Here is a 23625-nt window from a genome sequence, read left to right on the forward strand (position 1 = left end):
AACAAAGCATGTGCATTTGAACTGTTCAGAAGCTATTTATAATTTAATTCTTTATTTAACTATAGCGAATTCCGCTAATAACTTATTACATAAATGGTTACATCGGAAAACTGGAAACCATATAAATTTTAACCTAACAAGATACGTACTCATATCAGATGCTCAGTTTCCGTAGTCCAAATGTCCAAAATAGCGAATCAATAAAAACCATTTCTTGATGCTTCTGTTATCTTATTTTCCAATACAGTTTTCAATTGAGCTCAGATCATTTTTTAATCAACCACTCTTCCAGTAATTGTTTTTCCAAATTACCAAAATAAAATAACAATGGAAAATCACTTCTTGTTGCTTACATTTTATATCCCAATATGGTTTCAGAATGAGTTCAGATCATTTTGAAACCGACGTATCCATCAACATTTGACAAATTGACCAAAAACCTTATTAAAACATCCAATTCAATATTTCTTCAATTATTTAATACTGCTGGATCTATTGGGGCACAAAATCAAATCAAGAAGCCTGTTATTTAATGTCCCATTCCATCTTTTAATAATATTCTGTGATTTCATCTACTCAAGAATATCTTCCTGTTGTTTGAATTTCTCGGAAATTTTGTTTACCTATTGATGCATTTCATTTTGTTACCTAAATTTGAGTCAATATGAACCGATCTAATAATTTGGGTATCGAGGTAATAAACAGTGATATTTTTTTATTTCTCAATTGTCAACTGAATAGTATAGTATAATGGACACTTTTTTCTCCCAAAATTACATAAATCTTCATTTGTCACATTTCAATAATATGGAACATTATTTGAAATTCTCTTTTTGTTTGAATCTGATTCTCTTTCTTTGAATATTTTTATTATGTTTGTTTTAATATTTCATAAACGTTTTATTCTTTTTTCATCGATAGATAAATTCTTAATCTAATCTTTACAAGGAACCTCATATAATATTTCTTTTTGTATTTTTTGGTATTTTAGAGTCTGGTCAAGTGAATATTTGCATAATGTATGATGACCTTTATAACTTATTCTATAACATATTTCTTAAAACAAATTAGGAGTTGTTGAGAAAAATCTTGTACATATGGTAGGTAAATTGAATTCTTTATTTCCATGATTGGTGTTGGGTCGTTCTGGTGTTCATTAAATATAGCTTTTCACATTAAAAATTGTTATTCTTGTTGTGTTTCGTTTTATTGAATGCTTCCAAGTCGTTCTCTGCTTATAAAAGAGACCATATTAATTCGGATGATAATGAAAGTTTGGCATAACCATTCACCGTAACTACACCATGAATGGTTAATAGAATTCGTGCATTTCCATTTAGCACGTAAATAGTTGAAGTAAAAATATCAACTGAATGGGTTTGCATTATTTTGTAAGAAAGATTACATATGAAAACTTAAGTAATCCACTCTATCCCAGAGATATAGTCATTCTAAACAATGCGAAAAACCATTCTTTCTGCCAATATGGTTACGGTCATAGTATTTTGTGTTTCTCTGTAGTGAGTAATTAGAATAAGTTCAACAAAAAGCTGTTCAATTGAATTATGCCAGTCATTTGAGTCTATGGTAAATTGTAGAATTTACCACAGAATAACAAGGTATTTCAAGCAGAAATGTCTTTGTTAATCTTCGGAACTCATTAAATGTATTTGTCATTTTTAATTCGGAAGGTAGCTGATTGAATAATTTTTTGGTGCCGGATGACGATGATGGAATTTTTACCAGATCAGAAGTGGGTATAGTTACGTATTCTTTCTTCTAATAGGGTAGGCATGAATTGGTCTCTCAGTTAATTTGTGAAAGTGCTTAAAAACCACTCAAACAGATTCTAAAATACAAAAGAGCGCGAAGAGTTAGAATTTTGTGTTTTTTAAAATTCAATTCGCAATGTGTTTTACTACTGAAACCAAAAATATGACGAATAGCTCTTTTTTGTAGTTTGAAGATAGATTAGAAGAGGTACAACTACAAAACACCCAGAAAGGCAAACTATACCGAAGATGCGATTCGAACAACGAGTAGTTAGTTGTTAAAGCAGTACAAGAATCGAGCTGTTCAGACACAGGTTTAATTGCAAAACAAGCAAAGGATAATTTTTTTGCCAAGTTTTCTACATTGAAGGGTACCGTAAATATGTAGACCAAGAAAAATGATCGAATTTGAGGATCGTATTGAGTCACTGTTGAGTTTCAGAGCTGGTAAATCTCTTTAGTATGATTATTTTTTTAATGAAAAAATGTGAGTGTATATAGTCAAATAAAGATAATTTTGAAAAATACAGTATTCTCTCAAAATTAAATTTTTTATTGAGAAGTAACTCTTTAGTGAAATTACGCACACATATCCTTATCCTCAGTTCATGGGATAAGAGTGAATATTGCGGATTAAATCACACGGAAATTATTAGAATTCTTGAGAAACATAAATATATCAATTCTTTCTTTCTTCAACATCTCATTTCATATTCAACACACATTTCATTTCATATATATAATATCTCTTTCATTTCTTCAAGAGAATTTCCAGCTGAAATAATGTTGGCGCTTCAAACCATCACTCGTTATAATGCTATTACCATGATTTTATTCGGAGTAGTCCACAAAATAAAGAGCAAATTTATTGCTAGTTGTTTTTCTTCAAACATAAAAATTCCACTTAAAAAGCAGTCGACTCAAAAACAAACTTTGTCCAGTATCCGAATACCAATACATAATTCAACAATATCGTTCAAAGTTTGGATAAAGATAAAGGTACCGCTTACTTCATTTTCGCCCGATATAGCTGTCAGCACGAGCAAATTGAAAAAAGACACGCGTTAACTCAATAATTTATTAAGTCGATATACCTTGTATGGTGACAAGCAGTTACAATTACCGGTAATGCAGAACGCCTTTCTTTCTTATGAGGCAATTCGCATTCCTTAATGTTTTTGATTCTATCGCCGGCGTTTCGAATCATTTAGTATGATTTGTTATTAGCTTTAAGTGAAGCTTTGTTCATTTTTACCAAACCAAATCATATAGTACGTGATTGAAGTCAGTTTTCTCTATATATTGTTTATATTCTTCAATAATATTCATTGAGAACAAAAGTATAATATATTATTATATACTGTATCAGTGAAATAGCCTCACACATTCATTTTATTTTTTTACCAATAGGTACTAATAATAATAGATACTAATACTAATAACTGGAATAATTTTGGAATTTATTTAAATCTATTATCCTATTACTATCATTCCGTTGAGTCGGCCATATACAGTAAGTTTATAAAATAAGGTAACTTTCTAATATTTCGATTTCTGTTCGGTTTGAAAAATGTTCGGAACATCTGCATAAGTCTATTGGAACTATACAGGGTGTAAAGCTAAGAATATATCTCTTGAAGCTTGGTATATATATTCTCAGTAACTGAATTTAAAATTATTGAAAAAAATGAAAAACAGTAGGTTTATCTATCATCACAAGTTGATGAATTATCTCTCACTGTAGTAAAAGTTGTTTATTGTGATGAAGATATTTTGAAATTGAACTATGTTTAACAAACAGGGATTAATGATAATAATTATAAGGAGACGTTACGGTGAACGTGAAAAATAGGATAAAGTAGATTACTCATTCATAAATACGTACCCATATAAAAAGCAAATAACAAAGACTACAGTTTAGAGGATTGTGAAACTTTTTGAAGGAGTGAATTCAACTATAAATAGTCCTTAAAATGTTCGACCTTTACTAACTTTATAAAATCCTTGGACGTTAAGCGCTTTTGTATAGAAATCCATTAGAAAAACTGCATTACTTATATTAGGACGTAGGCCACATCTGTAACACTAATACGAAGAAAAAATTAAAATCTTTATAGGGTTTACTATGAGTATTGTTATGGCCCATTTTCTTATTTTTTAAAATAGTCTCTATTTAGGTTAAAGCATTCACTCCATTGATCTTTCAGCATTGGTAATGCTTACGCTAAATCAAATTCGAGATCTCCACTTATTACTCTACATTATGGTTTTTACATCATAGTAATGAATCCATGATTCAACAATTGTTATTAATCTTGCTATAAAGTTGTATCTATCCTATCTATACTGAATTGAAAAACCGCTATAAATATAGTTTCCAGTTTGCTTCTGCGGGTCTTTTACATTAGTGGCTTCCAATTTGAAGACAATCTCGTCATGTCCGAGTAAGAAGTATATTACGTACAGCAAGATATGAGTGACCACTATTTTATTCCATTTGTTGATTAGTCTAACATTTATCAGGCAACACACTTTTTATATTATAATGTATCATAGCGAATGTAGGTACTTTACCTATTTGTCTTCGAACGAAAGTATTTAACCGCTGCACATTACTCAACATCAGACTTTTTTAAAACTGAATTCAGTTCATCGTCAGAAAATAACTTTTCGTAGCAAATATTGGTTATAAGTGTCTGAAATAAATCTCAAATCACTGCGAGCAGTGATTCATACTTTTCATTGAAACTCCACCATCCTTGTCCACTGACTTGGGTAAGCAATTTAAAATATCCTTTCCTTCTAGTAAAGATTTATCAGAATCCGCTGAATCCTCAGATATCAACTCTCTTATATAATCGAAATGATACGTATATAATCTTATAGAATCAAAATGATACGTATAATAGTCACTGCTACGATCGATACACGAAGTTAATTGGAATTATAAATAAGAATTTATCGTACTACAATTATTATATTCGATTGCCATCTAGCAATCCTATTGCGAATCTGTGGATAGAATAAAAAGAAGTAAAAATCGGGATGGGAAAATAAGGGTTGATCGTATGATTGTTTTTATTCTAAGTCATGACAAAATAAAAAGAAAAATCTTGCCAAAAAAAATAAAAGTTTATACTTAATTAACAAATGAATAATAAGGTTTGATCATAGAAGGATAAAAATTTAGTGTTGTATGTATTTCTAAATGCTGTATCATAAAAAAATTGAAACGAAAAATTTAATCAAAATAATAAAAAAAAATTTAGCGGTTGACCACCCTTAACATTTGATTGGATGAAAAATTGATGTTGACTGATTCGCAGACCTAACCGATATGCACTCAAAATTTCATGAAAATCGGTCGAGCCATTTCGAAGGAGTTTAATTACAAACACCATGACATGAGAATTTTATATATTAGATTTAGCAAAAACCTAAATTCTGGAATATTTGACTTTTCAACATAATCGCGAATAAAAAATAGAGTATGGTTCAAGCAGATGATATTTCGATACTCCTATAGTAGGTGATCTTCTGAATCGTATAATTATATCATAGTTGTTCAATATGATGGTATATTTTGATAAAGACTGAATTTAGGTCGAAGCGACTAAAAACTTCTCTCAGAAAAAATCATTTGATATAAATATCATGTATTCAAGGAATGCTTATGAAAAAAAAATATTTGTAAGCAATAATCAACAAAAAAATTCGTCATATTACTAGTAATATACGAGATATGAATATAGAAGAATTCTCTCAAATAACAAGGAGTAGAGAACAATGATTATATTGGAGCTGTAGGGGCGCATTCCTTAATTATACGTACATGAAAATAGAGACAAGAATCATTTTAATAGGGGCAACTGATATCCAAGAAATATATTTAAGAAAAGTATAAATCTTTGGAGTTTCCGTATTTCTAATATTTATCCCAAGTTGGTTTCGAAAAGTTGGTAATTATTATATTTTATTTTAAATATCAAGTTTTCTAGTTTCTCGTATCAAAACTTAGAATCGATAGGTTGAAAATTACAAGCAATAAATGATAAATATATTACATCATTTATTCCTACTCGTGGTTTTCCTGAAGCCAGTTTATACATCGCTATATGCTCGAAACGCGGCAGTTTCTAAGGTTTTATCACCTTTAGCTCATTGCAGATAATCAATTATATTTTAGTATTTAGCGCAGTCGTTACTAACATATCTAGTAATAAATTGATATTACTTTTATTTAGAAAAATATGTGGGCGTGACGAAGTCACCATAAATCACTGATGAGATAATGTTCTTTTAGCCATATATATATATATATATATATATATATATATATATATATATATATTTCTTTTGAATGAATTATCATATTCATAAGATTTAACAATCAATATTCAAATTGGAGCTTGACATCACTATTTATTCAATTTATTGATTCTGATTGCTATTCACATATTTTTGAATTTTCATTGGTTAAACTATGAATGAAATCACATTTTTATAGGTAAGGTCGTTACTATTGAAGTTGAATATTTATTGTTTAGATTATGAATGAAGTTGAATATAGGCGTTTTTTGTGGATATTCTCAGTTGTCAAAACTTTGATAGATTCATAATTCATAGAATGACCTTTATAGAAAACGTGTGAAGCCAACGGTCATCTGTCGGGATATAATTTCCAGCATCTATTATGAGAGTTTTTGCGACTCTTCTGTGACCTCTTTGATTAAGCAATGTATTTGTTACCCCAATCTCAACGACTAATGTCATAAACAGTGTTAGTCAATCTATTAATTGGCGTCTTATGTTTCATTTTATTGAAAACAGATTAGATGTGAAGGTTTTGACTGTACGCTATTTTACGCTTAAATCTTCCGAAATGTTCTGATATAGTGTGAAAGTGCGTGAATAGCTAAGATAGAACTGACAGAATTAATGTTAGAGGATAAGACTGGTAGGATGTCAAAGTTACTATCATATGTATTATAATAGAATTGGTTTCAAAAGATATGAAAAATATGAATAATCATAAAAAAGTTCGTAGATTATTTTAAGATTCATTCATACATACAGCAAATATGAGGACAAAACGTCTGTTATTTTAAGATCTCCACTAGTTATTACATCCCCTATGTTTCTATGATATTGTCTTGATACAGTGAGGTCCTAAAGTAACACATAAATGCGATTGAAGCTAACTTAAACAAATATTAATATGTTAAGCTATACCATTGTTTTATCTATTATGAAACAACTTTAACCAACTAAAATGATTCTGGATATTTTTGACTTTCCTGTTACTTTCAATAGGCCGGGAACCAGCGGTAAAAAACGTTAAAACTTTGTTAATCAACGTCGATTTTTATGAAAATTCGGATTTAAGCTTCCAAAATCTACCCTGTGCTGAAGAGTCGTTTTGATTTTTTAGGGGCGAAAACTACCCCTTACCGTGAAAAATTTGAAAATCGTCGATTTTATCATGTAAATGAGTAATATACAGTTTGGATGAATTGTTCGTAGATCCGTTGATATTTGGGGTTGGGGAGTAAATTATCCCTTATTTATAAAAATTTAAATCTCAGTTTTTATGTATGTTTCGAATAAAATGAAGTTTAAATGTATTATTCGTAAATCTATTGACATTCTCAAACACGTTCACGATCAATCAGATTCATTCAACCCCTTCAAATCTTCCTCCATGTGAAAAATTAAAAAATTATCTCATTCTTTTATAATTAAAATTTATTCAAAAGTGAATTTATATTGAATTTGAAATATTCCGTCAGTATTTTTAAGAAGTGTTGCTTTTTAAATATTGCAACTCCCTTATGTAACCCACCTTCAATGACCAAGAATTCCAAAATTGCAGTTGAAAATTTTTTACATAAATGAAAAAATGAAAAATATTTTTAAAATCAATAAAATTTTTTATTTAGAAAATAATATAAAAACCAATATTGAATAATTATGTCATCCCTAATATATTCTTCCTCTTCTCTTTCGTACCAGATGTTGTTTTTGAAAAAAAGTAATTGTTTCTTCGACAATAATTAGCTCAAGTCTTGAGCTAAAAACTTTTTTAAAGAAGCTTTTGTAGCGAATATTAAGTACTTTAACGTCATCTCAATTAAAACTTTGTTCAACCCCTGGTTTCGAGAAGGGTGCAGCTCAAATGGGATACATAAGCCAAATTTGGTACGCGAATGCAAACCTTCAATTTTTATGATACATAGATTTGAAAAAGCTCAAAATTCTTGGCAAGTAGAACCCTACGGAAATGCAGTGTTCAATTATTGATTTTTTCTAAAATAAGGTTCAATATCGGTCAAATCACATGGATCATATCAATAATACATAAAGTTAATTGCGAGTAGATTACGATTAATTTCAATTAGGGTGGTAATAGCGAAGGTATAATTATTACATTGCTTCAAAAAAGGAGAAACCTAATTTTTGTTATAAACCAGTCAAGTCTTATGCAAAAGACTTTTAACAGGGCTCCTCATTTTGGAGGATTTTTAATGTGCTTTGGAAAAGAAAAGAGTTTCTTCCAAAAATTTTATCAATTTCAAGTTATTTGAGGTTAAAGGTTTTTAATTTCGGGGTTCTCTAAAAATAGCCATCCTTCAACGAGCAATAACTCAGTTATTAATGAATTTACAGAGCTACATTTTTGATTTCAATGATTTTGCTGACGGAATGGAAACTTTTTAAGTTATTCATGAAAAATATATGCTTATGAGAAATGGTTAAGAAATATATGCTCAATAAAAACTCAGCAGTTTCAATTGTTAATAACTCTGAAAGCACCAGCTTTAGAAAAAAACTTTGTGGAGTTAAAGCTGCTTAGTCAGTCTATTGATCTACGCGTTTATTTTGATGAAAAGAAGAAGGGTTGGTTTCACAAATACTACTATGCTGCTTTTTTCCTTATTTACAACAGGTCCTTTTTGTCTATAAAAATATTTGGTCCTGTTCTCCCTCTCGCTTATACTTTCATCTTTTTATCACACAACCTCTGCTATAGTATATTGTTATATACTTCAAATCGTTTTCTTCGGTATATATACTGCGCTGAAATGATTTCATCGAACTTCTTCAGCTGAACCCCCAATTATTTACAACACCAAGACTAAAAATTGGGCCAAAAAGGAGCGCAAAGAGCACGTTTTAGTGTACCATTTGAATAATAATACTGAAACTGAGAAGGAACATAGAAGAAGTTTTCAAGTGACTGACTTAACATAGTTGTTTATTGAATCAAATGCGGCGATGGAGTATTTAAAAATTTTTTAGACCAGTGATATGAAATATTGTCCGAGCTCAAATTATTATTGTTCAAATCATGCAACCATCATTTATGCACTAGCCTTGACTTCTTGTAAGTGAATTGAAACAAAACGCAAGTGAACATGATTGAGAAATTTGGAAAAAACGATGAATAATACAATCAAACAATGAATGTTCATAAATCTGGAGTAAAATTAAGTGAAGCGAACATCAAGAGCAAATATTCTGATGACCAGAAGAAATCCAACAGTTAAATAACATAAAGCTACACAGAACAAAAACAATAACTGCTTATAAAGGCAAGGGAATAGGAATAGGAAATGGAATTATTCTGATCGTATAACGAATAAGTAGAGAAAATTAATAATTGATCTTCAGTTTAATATTATGTTAGATCCAAAAACGGTGGAAGAGTGTGAGAAGCGTGGATAAGTGGAAAAAATACTTCCAAATATCATTGTAATAAGAAAGATTTTTTTTTGTATATTGACCTCACTCCAAATATTTAGATACCATTATTTACCATTTACTTTATTACGAATTTCAATTAAACTCACCATTTCCTTGGTACAGAATAGATATCAATTACTTTTCATTATTATCTTCCTACATCCTACATGTTTAATTTGATGTGGTTTGTTCTTAACAACAAGTTAATTACGATACTGCACCATTACTTTCAATTACTGTTATTACTGTCCTTTTCATTACATATATCTCAAACATTGATTACTCTACATGTGTGTATCAAACTACCTCGTGTTTTTCATTAATAGAAATACTTGACAAATTCTGAAAAGACTTCTGATACTCTGGTGTGAATTTTGCAAGTTCTAATGTCGACAAAATAATTCATACTTATACACATATTAGTGCCACAGTTAGGCATTTGTAATTTGTGAAATATCAACACATCACAGAATACAGAAATTAAAACATGGTAACAGTAGAAGGAATCATTGAAGTCTGTGGAAGGAAATGATAACGAAGAGAATTAAGGCAACTCAATGATGTAAACATGCTAGTAAATGAAGTAATATTATCATTTTCATTCGCTTTATATTTGTATCCTCTACATAAGTCTGATTATGTAGCGGAATGTCTGTTTTTAAATAACTATACAACTTATATGGTACTCTCTCTCTCCATTGGCTATTTGTGGATAATTCACAAAATCGCATTAAAAATTGTGAAATGAAAGCCAGCGCGCTCGGGACAGATTAAATTAACCTTCAATAAAAACAGAATAGAATTGGTGATCAATAAAAATATATTCTCCTGTAAAAAATGTGGTAAAAATAAATTGATTTATTTGATATTATATTGGTATATATATAATAAAAATATCTCAAAGAACTGAAACCAATAACTATATGAAGCATCCTCGACTTATAATGATTAATTTTTCATTTTCATCCCAATGTTTTCTTTTAGATGTGTTGTTGCTGATTAATTTACTTGTCTCAAGTGCGTAGGAAACTATCGAAAACGATAATTTTTCAGTACTCTTTACAAAGTATCGTGGTCTTCATTATGAAATAAATAATAAAGAGGAACCGTGGTATCTCTTTCAAAGTTGTTCTGGGAATTACCTTCCTTAATCAAATAATTTCAGCCTTTGAATTTGAGAAATGCTGTAATGATGGTTCAAATCAATTTTCTTCATGAATTTTCATCTCAGTATGAATTCTCCGCATCCATTCTTATAAACATTCCCATTTGCTTCTGCCATTTCATATTACATTTTGCTACTTAGCGATATAGTAGAAATTCAGTCCACATTATGAAATAATCTACAGCTTGACCATTATATCTTGGCATAAGACCTTGAAAATTTCTTAATGTGTTGTGATAAACATGAAGAGCTCATAAAATTCCAAAGCCCTTTGTATTATTTATTGTTATTAACATTTACAAAAATTCCAAATGAAGTTATAAGTGGCCTAACCAACTTACTTTATGAAAGTTGTGAAAAAATGCAGTACAAATCGAATATATTATATCATTTGACAAAGTAAGTGTGAATTTTGATGAAGTGTAATTTTTAGCCTTTCTGTTTATTACATCAGCTCAAAGTGATAACTATTATTCAAAGACCGATCACACGATTTTTAAATAGTTTAGAATGTGTTATGTGTTATCGGCGAATGTGTACCTCCCACTATTGGTTGTTATCTTAAGAACTGTTTGATAAATTCCGTATGAGATACTCGAAGTAGACCATTTTCTACAATAACAACGTTAACAGATATTGACAAATCCAGTTAACGAACCGCTTTTCAAATAATCATGCATCTTAATCTTATAGATACTTCGACGAAAATTTTTGTGAATCATCGCTTCGAAAAGACACGCATATAGGTTTTATAATAAGGAAAATGAAGAAGGTTTTTGTGAAACCTGATTGAACTGTACTTTTGTGTCTAGAATTTTAGAGGAATATGAAGCAATATAAAATAAATGGAACAAAAATTATTTATACTCATTTCAACTATGAAAAATTCTGTGGTGAATAACATACAAATATTATTTGATTTAAAATTTGTAATTAATGGACTTCATACTCTTACACCTCAATATTTTAAAAAAAGAAACATAATTTTGTCTGATCACTTTTTCACATAAAAACTATCACAAAACGGATATAATATAATCGAATAATGTGATTTTGAATTGAATAAGTTTAAAAAAGCCATGATTTCGTCATCTGTATTTGAGATTAGAACTAAAGAAAAAGCCAATAGAACATAGTGGTCTGAATCCAGAAGATTGTAATTAACGTGTATAGTACTCCAGTTTATTTACTTCAACACCAGATTAAATTATGGTGAATTCAAAGTGACTCTTGATTTGATTTTTGACCCCGCTAATAAGCGTAAAGAATGTATAAATTACACAAAAGAGTACAGTACAATTATTATTTATGGGAATCATAATTGATCTCTGCATGTCATATGAATCGCCGGTCCTGATCTGTTTTCGGAAGTATTAGTAAGATTAAAACTGGGTTTGTTGACGACAGTGTTATTCACAGTAGTAGAACCAGGTTGAACTTGGTATTTCAACTGATGATGAAGCTAGCGAAATTGATATTATTTCCACCATGATTGACATTGATTCATTATTAGCACGGCTGTCTTCAACATAGCTCATCGATACCGCTGCTAATTTCCAGCCCACATGTTTTTTTAGTTGAAGAGTACTTCTCCCACCAACAGCTAAAATAGTAGAGGGAATTTGCTAATTTTATATAACTTGCAATCTTATAAAGCATTTGTGCAATTGTGTTATGGCCAATATTTTGCCTAACTGTCTTTTCGTTTTGAATATAAACGAATAGCTAAGGTAAATTTATATTTGATCTTATTGTTCAATTTATTTTACTTTTTTGTATCCCTAGAGAGTCCATAATTACAATTTTCCATAACGAGTCATTCCTGCTCGTGCTAATAATAATAAAAATTATGTCATTTTTTGTTATCACATCGGAAACTTTCAGAAGTTTCATAGTTCACCATGATAAGCACCGTCTACTTATATTGCCAAGTCAGCTTAAAATTATTGAATATCAGGTATTCACGAAATAAATAAAGTTACTTATTCTAACTGCAGTATACCATTAATAAGGTGCATGCATTGAAAACTTCATGATATCTCTTGTGAGAGGTCAGAAGACTTCCGAGACATTCAAGATAACTTACTAATTGTAAGTCGAAAAATTTGGATATGTCGATGTTCTCTCTCAGCAAAAGCGTGGTCATCAACACACATGAAACCACAAACTGGAGCTTCCTGTTCTATAAATATTCTTGGAAATAGTACATTCTCAGTAATCACAGGTACTTTTTTACTGCTACACCAGTTTTTAAAAGTGTCATAGGTTTAAAGGTACAAACCTTTTGATTTTTTCAAAAAAATTTCTTTCTTCAGTAGCTTGTACTGCTAGTTCTCCCATTTCAAGAGGAGTATAAGATGATCCATTACCAGTCATTTATACCTACTTTTATGACTTATTTAACAAAATCGTCTTCAAATTACAATGGAAACAATAAAGAAAAAAATTTTCTGTTCAAATGTCAGTTTTTATTTTGAGCCCACTTAATATTATTATAAAAACTAAATAAACTTCAGCTTGTGTTCTTGTGAACTCCATTTTTCAGAGGATTTTTATTCTAAATTTTTGCCTCAAATTTGGCTATACGTGGGGAAAATAGTATAAACACCACGATAGTGAAGACATCTATAGACATCCCATCTTAATCGGCTGAGGCAAAAGCACTAGCGAAATAATTTGGATGCTAGGCTAATGAGGCAATAATGATAGTCTTCACCATCCCGAGTGTATACGAGGGCCGCTACTCAAGTCTTTATGAATGATAACACTGATCTGAATTCGTCAAATCTGACATTGCCATCATAGAGTTTGACATTTTTAATGGTGGATTAAACCAACAGCAATATATCGATCAACACGCTTCGACTTTTAGTGATGAAGCACCATCTATAGTCACTGTGTTTCGCTGATTTCGCTATGGATTGAATTTCGTAAAGATTGGCTGTTGCACTGGAAAAGGTCGATGCTGTGAATGAACTGATATTGAAAGATCGTTATATGACATACCGTGAGATAGAGACATCTTTGTGCATCAGTTCCACTCTCGTACAATCAATATTGTATGAACATTTGACTGTCCAAACGATTTCTTCGCGTTGGATACCGCATAATTTGACAATCGCTCGAAAATTACATTAGAGTAACGTAGAATGGTCAATTCTGGATAGTACACAGCATTTGTTTGCCAGAAGTGATCCAAAAAATGAGGCGAAGCAGTCGCAGAATACGGCAATGGGAGCACTTACACATCAGCCGTACAGTCCTTGTTTGGCACTTAATGCTCTCTTCTTATTACTGCATATCAAACAAGAACAATGAAGTCAACGTTTCTCTATACTAGACGAAGGGGTTGATGCGTTCAAAAAGCAAAAGCACTTTGCAAAAGTGTATCGATTTTAATGGAGAATATTTTGAAAAACAATGGAGCCATATACTATTATGAATATTTGCTAGTACTTGTCTATCTCAAAACATAAATAACAACCCTTGTAATATATTATTGTATATTTGTATAGGACACAAGCTACTACTGTTGTCAAATTGTATCTTTAGCAAGGCACTCTTTATTAAGCACTTTTTCCGTAGACCACTCTTTGTTCTAAAACCTCTGTTACAACAATGGGCTCATTTATGACAGTAATTACCACACAAGACAACAGACCCAGGTAATTTTGTGGCAGAGGGAGCGAAAAAAATCTAGTCCATATTGGTGCGTAAAAAAGGTCTGTGCATCGCAGAAGTAAACATGGATTTCATTGAAGAGCGTTGATTGTTTCTAGAGCTTCAACGAAAGGATGAACGTTAATTCAATTACCCGTTCTTATATGAGAATGTAAAAGACAGACAACGCAGATAACAGTGATAAACTATGTGAAATGATTGTAGTTTTCTGTTTCCATGTAACTCGTAAAAAATACGAAGAAATATCGCACTAGAAAAAGAACCTATTGGTCGATACTTATTATAGCTATTAAGATTATCCAATTCACCTCTACTACGCTTATGGTTTTCTAAATGGAATAAATGAACTGCAAATTATAAATAACTCAAGTATTCTGGCTCAGATTTCATAAATGAGAAATAATCGTCAGTAAGTTAGTATTTTATTATTATAGGAGATAAGAACGCTAATGAATGTTGAGATATTTAGAATTTATTGATATATAAAACCAGGTAATTATGTTGAATGAGTAGGTATTAACTTGTTACGGAATCTTAAAAAAAATGATTCTGTAGTTTTAGGTGAATGAGCAGAAGATGGGAATACATAGTTCTTTATACTATACTTTGTTGAAAATTTCAGCTACAAATATAAAGATAATGTAATATATTTCTGTTTCTTTTTATGATTTTTATGTAATGTTCTGAAGTTTTCTGAAATGTTCTGTTATTACAGTTAATAGTAAGATTGGAGGTTTTTCTACTGGCTAACGAATCGTATTAAATTTTTTGTGATGAATTCAAATATATCAATATGAAACTAGTAGTTCCATATGTAGCTTTCGAGATACTTGTTTTAGAACCTACGAATGCTGGATCATACTATACTCTTTTTGTAAAGTACGTATGGTGATGGCAAATGAATTTAAGAATGTTGGCGCAGATCAATTTTTATTAGTCTAATGTTAAATTGAGGACGAAACAAATGAAGAAGTACTTACAGGATGATATTGAGTTTTTTCTCAAGATATTCTTGGTTTATTGTGACAATTCGGGAAGAGACTATACAGAGGAAATATTGCATGTGGAATGTCAAAAAACACTTTCAGTGTATGACACTTTAATCGTTACACCTTCTGGCTTGTTATTTTATGGGAATTGTGATGTATGCCAATTTAAGCTATTCTTCCGGTACTTTCCCCGTGTTGTATTGAAAAGTCTAACCAAGGTATCAATGTTTTTTTCACAGATAATCAATTCTACAGGAATGCCATCAAGTTCCATTGCTTCTGTAGATTTTATATTGAATAGAACTGTAGATTTCAGCATTTTCTGTCCTTGATTGCCAACTATAATAGCCATCGTCCTTGGATAGACTGAATTTGTAATGGCTCCATGTATTAAGAATTTCTTTCTCATCTATAATGTGTTGTCCAATATACTGGGAGCTATTGAATATATCATGTACTTTCCCAATTCTTTCATTTTCTTGTATCTACTTGTTATCCACTATTCTCTTGCAATCCTTATTAGATTCTTCAATTGATTTTGTTTGTTTTTATATTGTACAAAATTGTAGTTGCATCTCCTACCCTCAGATATATAAGAAGACCTCTTTTAGTCACGTTAGTTATAAAGACTAGAATATGTAACCATTCTGTTTCGATCAAAATATAATAGTGGATTTTAAAGCTCTGGTTAGTAACGTTTTGGTATTTTGTATATTATATTGTTTAAATTTCAAAATGGAGAAGAGAGAAAGTTTTCATTAATGAATAAACCGAATATGAGAAATGAGTTTTCATTCAGTCATATAATTATTCAATGAGAGACAGTGAACCACTTAGTTCTGCATTTGATATTTCTAGTCGTTAGCCGTTGCATATTCCTGAAGAAGTGAAAACTTTCGTAAGAGACATCATACAGTTTTTTCCAACCATGAAATATGAACACTAGACAAAATTATCCTGGAAATTATCATCTATTGAAACTTTCCATGTACGAAAAAAACTCCTTCTACTTATTGGTAATGAATTAAATTTCAATTGACGAATACCTAGAAAGCAAACATATACTTTTATTATATTTTCTAAAGATAGAAATGATATTCTAGCTTGGCAAACTGAATATCTGCGTGAAATTAAGAATATTCGAAAATTTAAATCAAAAGATTTATTATTGTAAATAAAGTATAAGGTAAACAAGGACATCAAATCTCCCAAAGCAGAACAATTCCAAACTGGACTAAAACCTTCTCCCGGAAAAGGTAGATGTTTTATTATTCTATATATAGGATCAAAAGATGGTTTTGTAGAAAATGGCTTGTTACTATTCGAATCAAAACAGATTAGCTATTACGGTAACTACATAATCCTCTTCACGTGTTCAATGAAAAGGTTCTTTAGGGGTTATTAATTGTGTAAATGATAGAAAGTGTCATCTGTTATATTTCTCTTTAAGTTTTATCAGTTTGAACTAATCTGAATTTTCCAGCATACATTATTTTTATACATAAATCTAACTATGGTCATGGTTTCAGAATGCTGGAGTTTTAAAATATATTCGTGGTTTCAAACTGGTTGAAATAGATTCGTCGTAATCTGCGTATTCATGATTTATTACCTAACGTAAGGATCAATCGATTCATTTTCAGTTATTTGTTCTCCTCTCAAGTTTTGTGTAGTGCTGCTATGGTCTTATCTGCTTCATCCATCCACTTATTATCTCTCCAATGTCTCATTCCCCTCCTGTTGAATATACAAAACCTTTACACTTTTTTTCACTCATTTTCTCTCAAACTAGATTTAGAATTGAGAAGAGTTATTAAAGAAATAAGAGAAGTGAAAAATCGGTAATTTGCTGGTTATAATTTTTTTCTTCAAATGAAAATATAAAGGAGTTAAATATCAATACGTGATAAATTACTTTCAGAACATTATCTTATAAATGATCTTTTCATTGTTTCAATTGGTCAATAAATCATTTCTTTTTCTCTTCATAATAACAGATTGGTTGTTCATGTCTCAATACATGATATCAAAAGGTCTAAGAAATAAGAAATTAGAGAAAAGCAGTAATATCTCGACATGCTTCTGTGATTGTTTTAGTAAAATGATAAATATTTTGGAAAGACTTTTGTTCATAAAACTCATATTCCAAGTTGCCCCGTAGGAGTTACTCCAAAGGATCTGGGCGTTATTCCAGCCAAAAAAATCTTGGAGGCTAGATAGATAGGAGTGCACTCGCTACATATTACGAGTACAGTGGATATATATATATATATATATATATATATATATATATATATATATATATATATATATATATATATATATATATAATATGAAATTGATAATTTATTATTGGATATTGGATTGACAGTGAAGCCATCTGTCAAAAATTGGCGTGCGTATAATTCTTCTTCGACATATGAATCCACAACGACGATAAGACTCTCAGTCTTATCAAGGTAACAGTTTTGACTGGAAAATTCAATGGTGTAGACGTACTGTTGTCAGCATGAACTGTCACTACAAAAATGTGAAATTCATTAAAATAACAGTGGCGCCATTTTATGAAACATTTCTCTCATATTTAAACTAATTTCAGTTATTTCTAATACAATTCAATTATTCCCAACTAGTTTCGACAATTACCCGAATTGTCCCAATGATTTTCACCACTTCCATTTCGAATTGTGAGATTATCAACAACGATGAACTGCTTTTCAAACGTATTTATTCCTTCAAATAGCGTTTCACAATCATCGACATTAACACCTACGTTCTAGAAAACACAATATCATGATCATAGATATATATCTATATACAAAAAACCACAGAAACAACCGATAATTAATTACCTTCTAAACGTTAGTTATCATAGGATTGATAGAAAAAGAAGAAGTGAGACACTAAGTTTGTATGTCCATTATAGAATCGTAAATTACGCATTTGATCATGAGACTATTTTTAGCAAAGTTGTTGTGTATGAGTATACAAAGGATTGGATACATTGTGAGATTCGGATTGCTGATTGAGATCTAATAAATTTAAATTGATACGTTTTTACTTAATGTCTTTATTTTGAATCTATCCTATTATCTCATACTCTCCACCTCCCATTCTTTCCAAAATTTGTCCGTGCATTTCGAATTGATGTCTTCCTTATTTCTAAAAGCTCCTAATATTCTCTCCATAGTTGGCCTTTCTTGAGCAAATTATTTTTCTGATCATTTTTTCCTCAAATCCATTCAATATTGTTTTTCTTGGTATACTAATAGTGGACATAGGTAGTTTTTCCTTCATCATAGATGATATTTTCCACAGTAGTGATTCGTAGGAGAAATATTCAGACATTTCCATTATTTATTGGTTATTATTTACTTGCAAATAGAAACCTCACTATCAATATGATAATCTCTTCAAATAATGAAGTCCAGCTTATTACTCCACTACACTTAAACACGATTGCTACTTTTTCTTCTTATGTAAGGTGGTGAATATTAATTTCTCTGAACTTCGGATATACCAGCTGAGGACTAAAAAAGCATCAAAACTGAACTGTACTTCATATGGTAAGTTCAACTGTGGACAGATAATGTAATAACAAGGAGGCACACAAATAAAAAAGAACAATGACAGATGAGAGTAAAGTCGTAGTAGATGTAGGAGAGTCATAAAGGTCTAATAAAAATAGCAAAAATGAGTGAGTATCAGCATGAAATGAATGTAATGGAGAGCAAAAGAACAGAAGTATACATAAACAGTGCTAAAAACGAAAAAAATAAGTTGAAAATCGGTACCTAGGATATAAAAAAAATGCTTGCAACGGGGAAAATGGCGGAGTTGAAAAGAATAGGTGCATATTACAGCAATATAAGAAATGAGACGGAGTAGAGACAGTTGGGCGAGGAAGCGAAATTTCATAATGATATGGTCAGCTGAAGAGAAACAAAAATAATTGAACTACATGATGTAAGAGCATTCAATGTTGCTAGTACAGACAAAGATCACTTCCTTGTAGTGGCAAGAAATAATAAGGAATAAAAGATTATGAAAAGTGAATGGTGGATTGGGCGTCATAAACGGCAAAGCGGAAAATACAAATTATTTTAAGGAATAACAATGCAAAAAACTAAAGAATACTGATGTATGAAATTGTAAATATAACAGAGAATGAATAATTAATAAAAGAGGCAACATTACAGTATTTTGGAATAATATGAAAAAAAATAAAGGACAGTAAGAAGTGCCAGAAGAAACAAAAGTGGAAGCATTAAGTGAGCTGAAAAAATGAAAAGCACCAGGACTGGATATAATCAGTGCCGAATTATTAAAATGCGGTGGAGACGAAATGCACTGAATGTAAAATATAGATTTAAAAAATCCTAATGGAATGGAGGGAGATCTTCTGGTAACCATACCAAAAAAAGTAGATCTGAAAGGTAAAAAAACTGATAATTATACAAAACAAACAATATGCAGGGATTAAGCGTTCACCAAAGGGGTTTTGTGCTTAAGATATCAACTATTGATACTATACACGTGCTAAGATGAAGTATATGAGATGTAACAAGAAGAAAGAAGAGGCGAAGTGTGAAATTGTGAAAGTGAGTTTGAGATTTCAGAACCTAAGTGTAAGAATAATGAGTGATATGGATATAATAGAAGAATTAAGAGAAGATACAAGCATGAAACAAAGCACTTGGTGCAAATAGAAAAATTTTCAAGATTAAAAAGTGAGAATGAAGACAAAGTTCAAAATAAATAATAAATATGAACTTATGATGGGCGTTACAATGAGAACGATGAATTGGTCGAAATGATACTGATAATGAAAAGAGAAAACAAATTAAGGAAAAAAGGAGTACTAGAGTAAGAGAATATAGTAAAGAAGATAAATAAGAGAAGTAAGATGACTGGAATTTTAAAAGAAAGCTAGATCGGAAGCAGATATAAAAGCAATGTTGGGGTGGAAGCAAGGTGGAAGAGGAAGTGGAGGATCGAGGTCGGGAGAACTCGAAATATTTTGGCAAGGATAGGAATGAAAAACTAGCATAAAATGTATAGATAATCAGTAATAAAAATAGCCACTAAACAAGCTTAGATTTCAAGATAATAATATAACATGAATATTGTGAAATCACGCCCCATTCCATAGATAAGTTCTAGAACCAAGAAAATATAAATAAACTACCTTACAGTTATTGGTTGAACTTATCTAATCAGAAAATAGCACTGCAGCTAATGATATCAGCAGTCGATTCTACGAAATTAATAAAAGAACGAATCGGTATTATATTATATGTATCAGAAAATTATCATGACAATATTTTCAAATAATTTTTGGTATTTGGAGAATTTATACGTCCATTCACTTTGAATTGCATCACTTGTACTTTCAGTACATTTATTGTAAGCGAGCCTTCACCAAGTGATAGTTCCTGCTGATAAATGATTAGATTTAACACTGAGCAATTAAGGCGTAGATCTGTTATTATTAATGAACTTTTATGATTTGTTCACTTGCAGGTAAGTAATATTTATTACTTTTTAAAAAATCGTGCTAGTTTTCCTGTATAAAAATCAGCTAGAAGTAGAGCACACTCCTACAACACCGCCTCGAAGAGAGATTTTACTTATAGACAAACGGTTATGATGCAAGAAGTAAATAAAACTACAATGTTTGATCATAGATTTCAAAATAAGTGGAAAGATTTCAGTTGCTGAAAAAAAGGATCACTCTCTTAACTATAAACAGTGATTTTTCAATTATTTAATAGGTTTTCACAACTCGGTTTTAATAAGACTGAATTGATTTTGTCAGGCGTGTTTTATCTGTAAAAATTACTTACTCGCCGTTATGAATTCATCTTTATTATACATATACAAAGACAACGGAAACATCCAACAATAAAATATTCTAAATTAATCCATGTTGCGTGAAAGATCCCATATTAGGGCCTGACCAAGGTTTCTGTAGTTTGATACAATTAACTTGAGAATGTGAGTATCTGCCATATAAAGTGCCCTAGTGGTTCACCAAAACAATGTTAAATGTAAGTTTTTTAAATAACTCCAACGATCTGCCTTAGTTGATTGGAATTATACATTTCATTCACTTAAAAATAATTTATTAACTTATTTTCACAATATTCCCTATATGTACTTTAAGTATTATACTAAATGATAAATGGAACCATTTATGTAAGAAAAATAGCTGTGTTTATTTGTTTTTGAATGTCTTAATTTATTAGTTCTAACTGTCATTACTGTATTTATTATAATTAGATACCCTTAGAAACGGATAATGTTTATGGAAAATGAAAGATGCCATATATTTGTTAAATGATACATATCCTGACAGAATTTCTTGTATTCTTAGTTCCTAAATATCTTAAAATTTGAGGAAACCTAATGGAACTGTGAGTGTGAAAAATAATCCCGGTTGTAAAAAAAAACAGCCACGAATGAAAATAATGAGCTTTTTGTATTTCTAAATGCACAAAAAAAGCTCAAGAGCTTTCAATGGATAATAGATCTGTCAGAAGGGTAATTTAAAAAAAAATTATCGATTAAAGTACATTTCACTTGAACAGATTTATGAATCGACATAATTGCAGGTATTGGTTGAATTTCCGAAAATATGGGTGGGAAGAAGAAGTCATATTAAGTGGCCGACAAGTTCGTTGGATTTATCTCTACTATATTATTTTCTTTGGAGCTATTTGAAATATATGGTTCACAAGAATCCAGCACCAACCCTCAAGAACTATAATATCAAATCACAGCCAATGTTTCATGTTGTCAGATCTACTTTGAAATAAAACATTGATGAGTATGTATTATGATCGTAATAATAAGCTTATCACTTTTCAGGCAAATAGCTTATTTTGGTGATTTTTCCGACGTGTTGACACACAACACGTCGTAGGCATTTGATTTCGGGAAATGGCGGAATCATAATACGAGGCATATTTTTTAAATAAGTACTGTTTTGCAATTCAGCCGCCGCAACACCAAGGTCGGCGTTCCGCACATGCGCGCTGGTTACCTACATCTCTTGTCTGCACACTGGCGCCATTACAGTCTGATTCTTCATTGTGTACGTTGTTTACTGAGTATTTAAGATGCCTCCGACAATCGTGAATCCCGCTGATTGTGAAATATGGGCTGTTGTACGATTTCTTAGTGCTAAAGGCGTAGAACCGATCGATATTCATCGTGAGATCTGTGAAGTGTACGGACAAAACATTATGAATGATGGAATGGTAAGGAAATGGGTAATTTAAAGATGACCGCACAAATGTGTATGATGAAGAATGGAGTGGACGTTCTTCGGTCGTCAATGAAAATTTGATGCAGAAAGTGGAAAGGTGAGAGAAAACAGACGCTTTACAATTCCATCATTGTCCGACTACTTTCCTCAATATTCTTGTAGTGTTTTGTATCGCATTGTGACCGAAAATAAGAAATACCGGAAATTTTGTTCACGTTGTGTCCTAATGTTGACAGATTTGCACAAAACCCAACGTTTAGGCAGTGCATTAACTTTCCTTGAGCGGTACCACAATGAAGACCAAATTGTTACTGGTGACGAAACATTGGTGGCCTACGTCACACCAGAATCGAAACAACAATCCATGGAATGGCGACATTCATCATCACCCAAAAAAGAGAAGTTTAAGCAAACAATTTCTGCCCGGAAAATCATATGCACAGTTTTTTGGACAGAAAAGGAGTATTGCTAGTGGAGTTTCGGCCTCGTAATGAGACAATCAATGCAGCGTCTTATTGTGAGACATTGAACAATCTGCGTCGTGAAATCTAGAACAAAAGACGTGGCAAGTTGAGTAACGGTATCGTTTTGCTGCATGACAATGCCCGTCCACATGTGGCTAATCGGACCAAAGATCTCATCAAATCTTTTCAATGGGAAACTCTAGATCATCCTCCCTATAACACTAATCTGATGCCCAGCGACTACCATTTGTTCCTGAACTTGAAGAAACACCTGGGCGGTCAGCGTCTTCAAGACGATAACGAAGTCAAAACAGTTGTGATACAGTGGTTAACAAGTCAGGCGGCAGAATTTTATGTGGAGGGTATTCAAAAACTGTTGCCACGTTATGACAAGTGCCTCAATATTCACGGAAATTATGTAGAAAAGTAGATTAAGGTACAGGCTTTCAAGTGAAAATAAAATTATTGCGATATCTTTGCACTTATTTTTTTAATTCCAAAACGCTACTTATGTGATACTTACGAAACGACCGAATAATAA

The 23625-nt window shown here is 31.1% G+C and overlaps 1 long non-coding RNA gene across 1 annotated transcript; it reads left to right on the plus strand.

Annotated features, from left to right (window-relative positions):
• The first annotated feature begins 21682 nt into the window (after positions 1–21682).
• LOC130904214 (uncharacterized) lies at positions 21683–22186 on the plus strand. Its single transcript, XR_009060827.1, has 2 exons — positions 21683–21893; positions 21965–22186. It is a non-coding gene; the product is annotated as an uncharacterized LOC130904214 (long non-coding RNA).
• Positions 22187–23625: the final 1439 nt, after the last annotated feature.

This window comes from Diorhabda carinulata, chromosome 2, assembly GCF_026250575.1.
Source record: "Diorhabda carinulata isolate Delta chromosome 2, icDioCari1.1, whole genome shotgun sequence".
NCBI lineage: Eukaryota > Metazoa > Arthropoda > Insecta > Coleoptera > Chrysomelidae > Diorhabda > Diorhabda carinulata.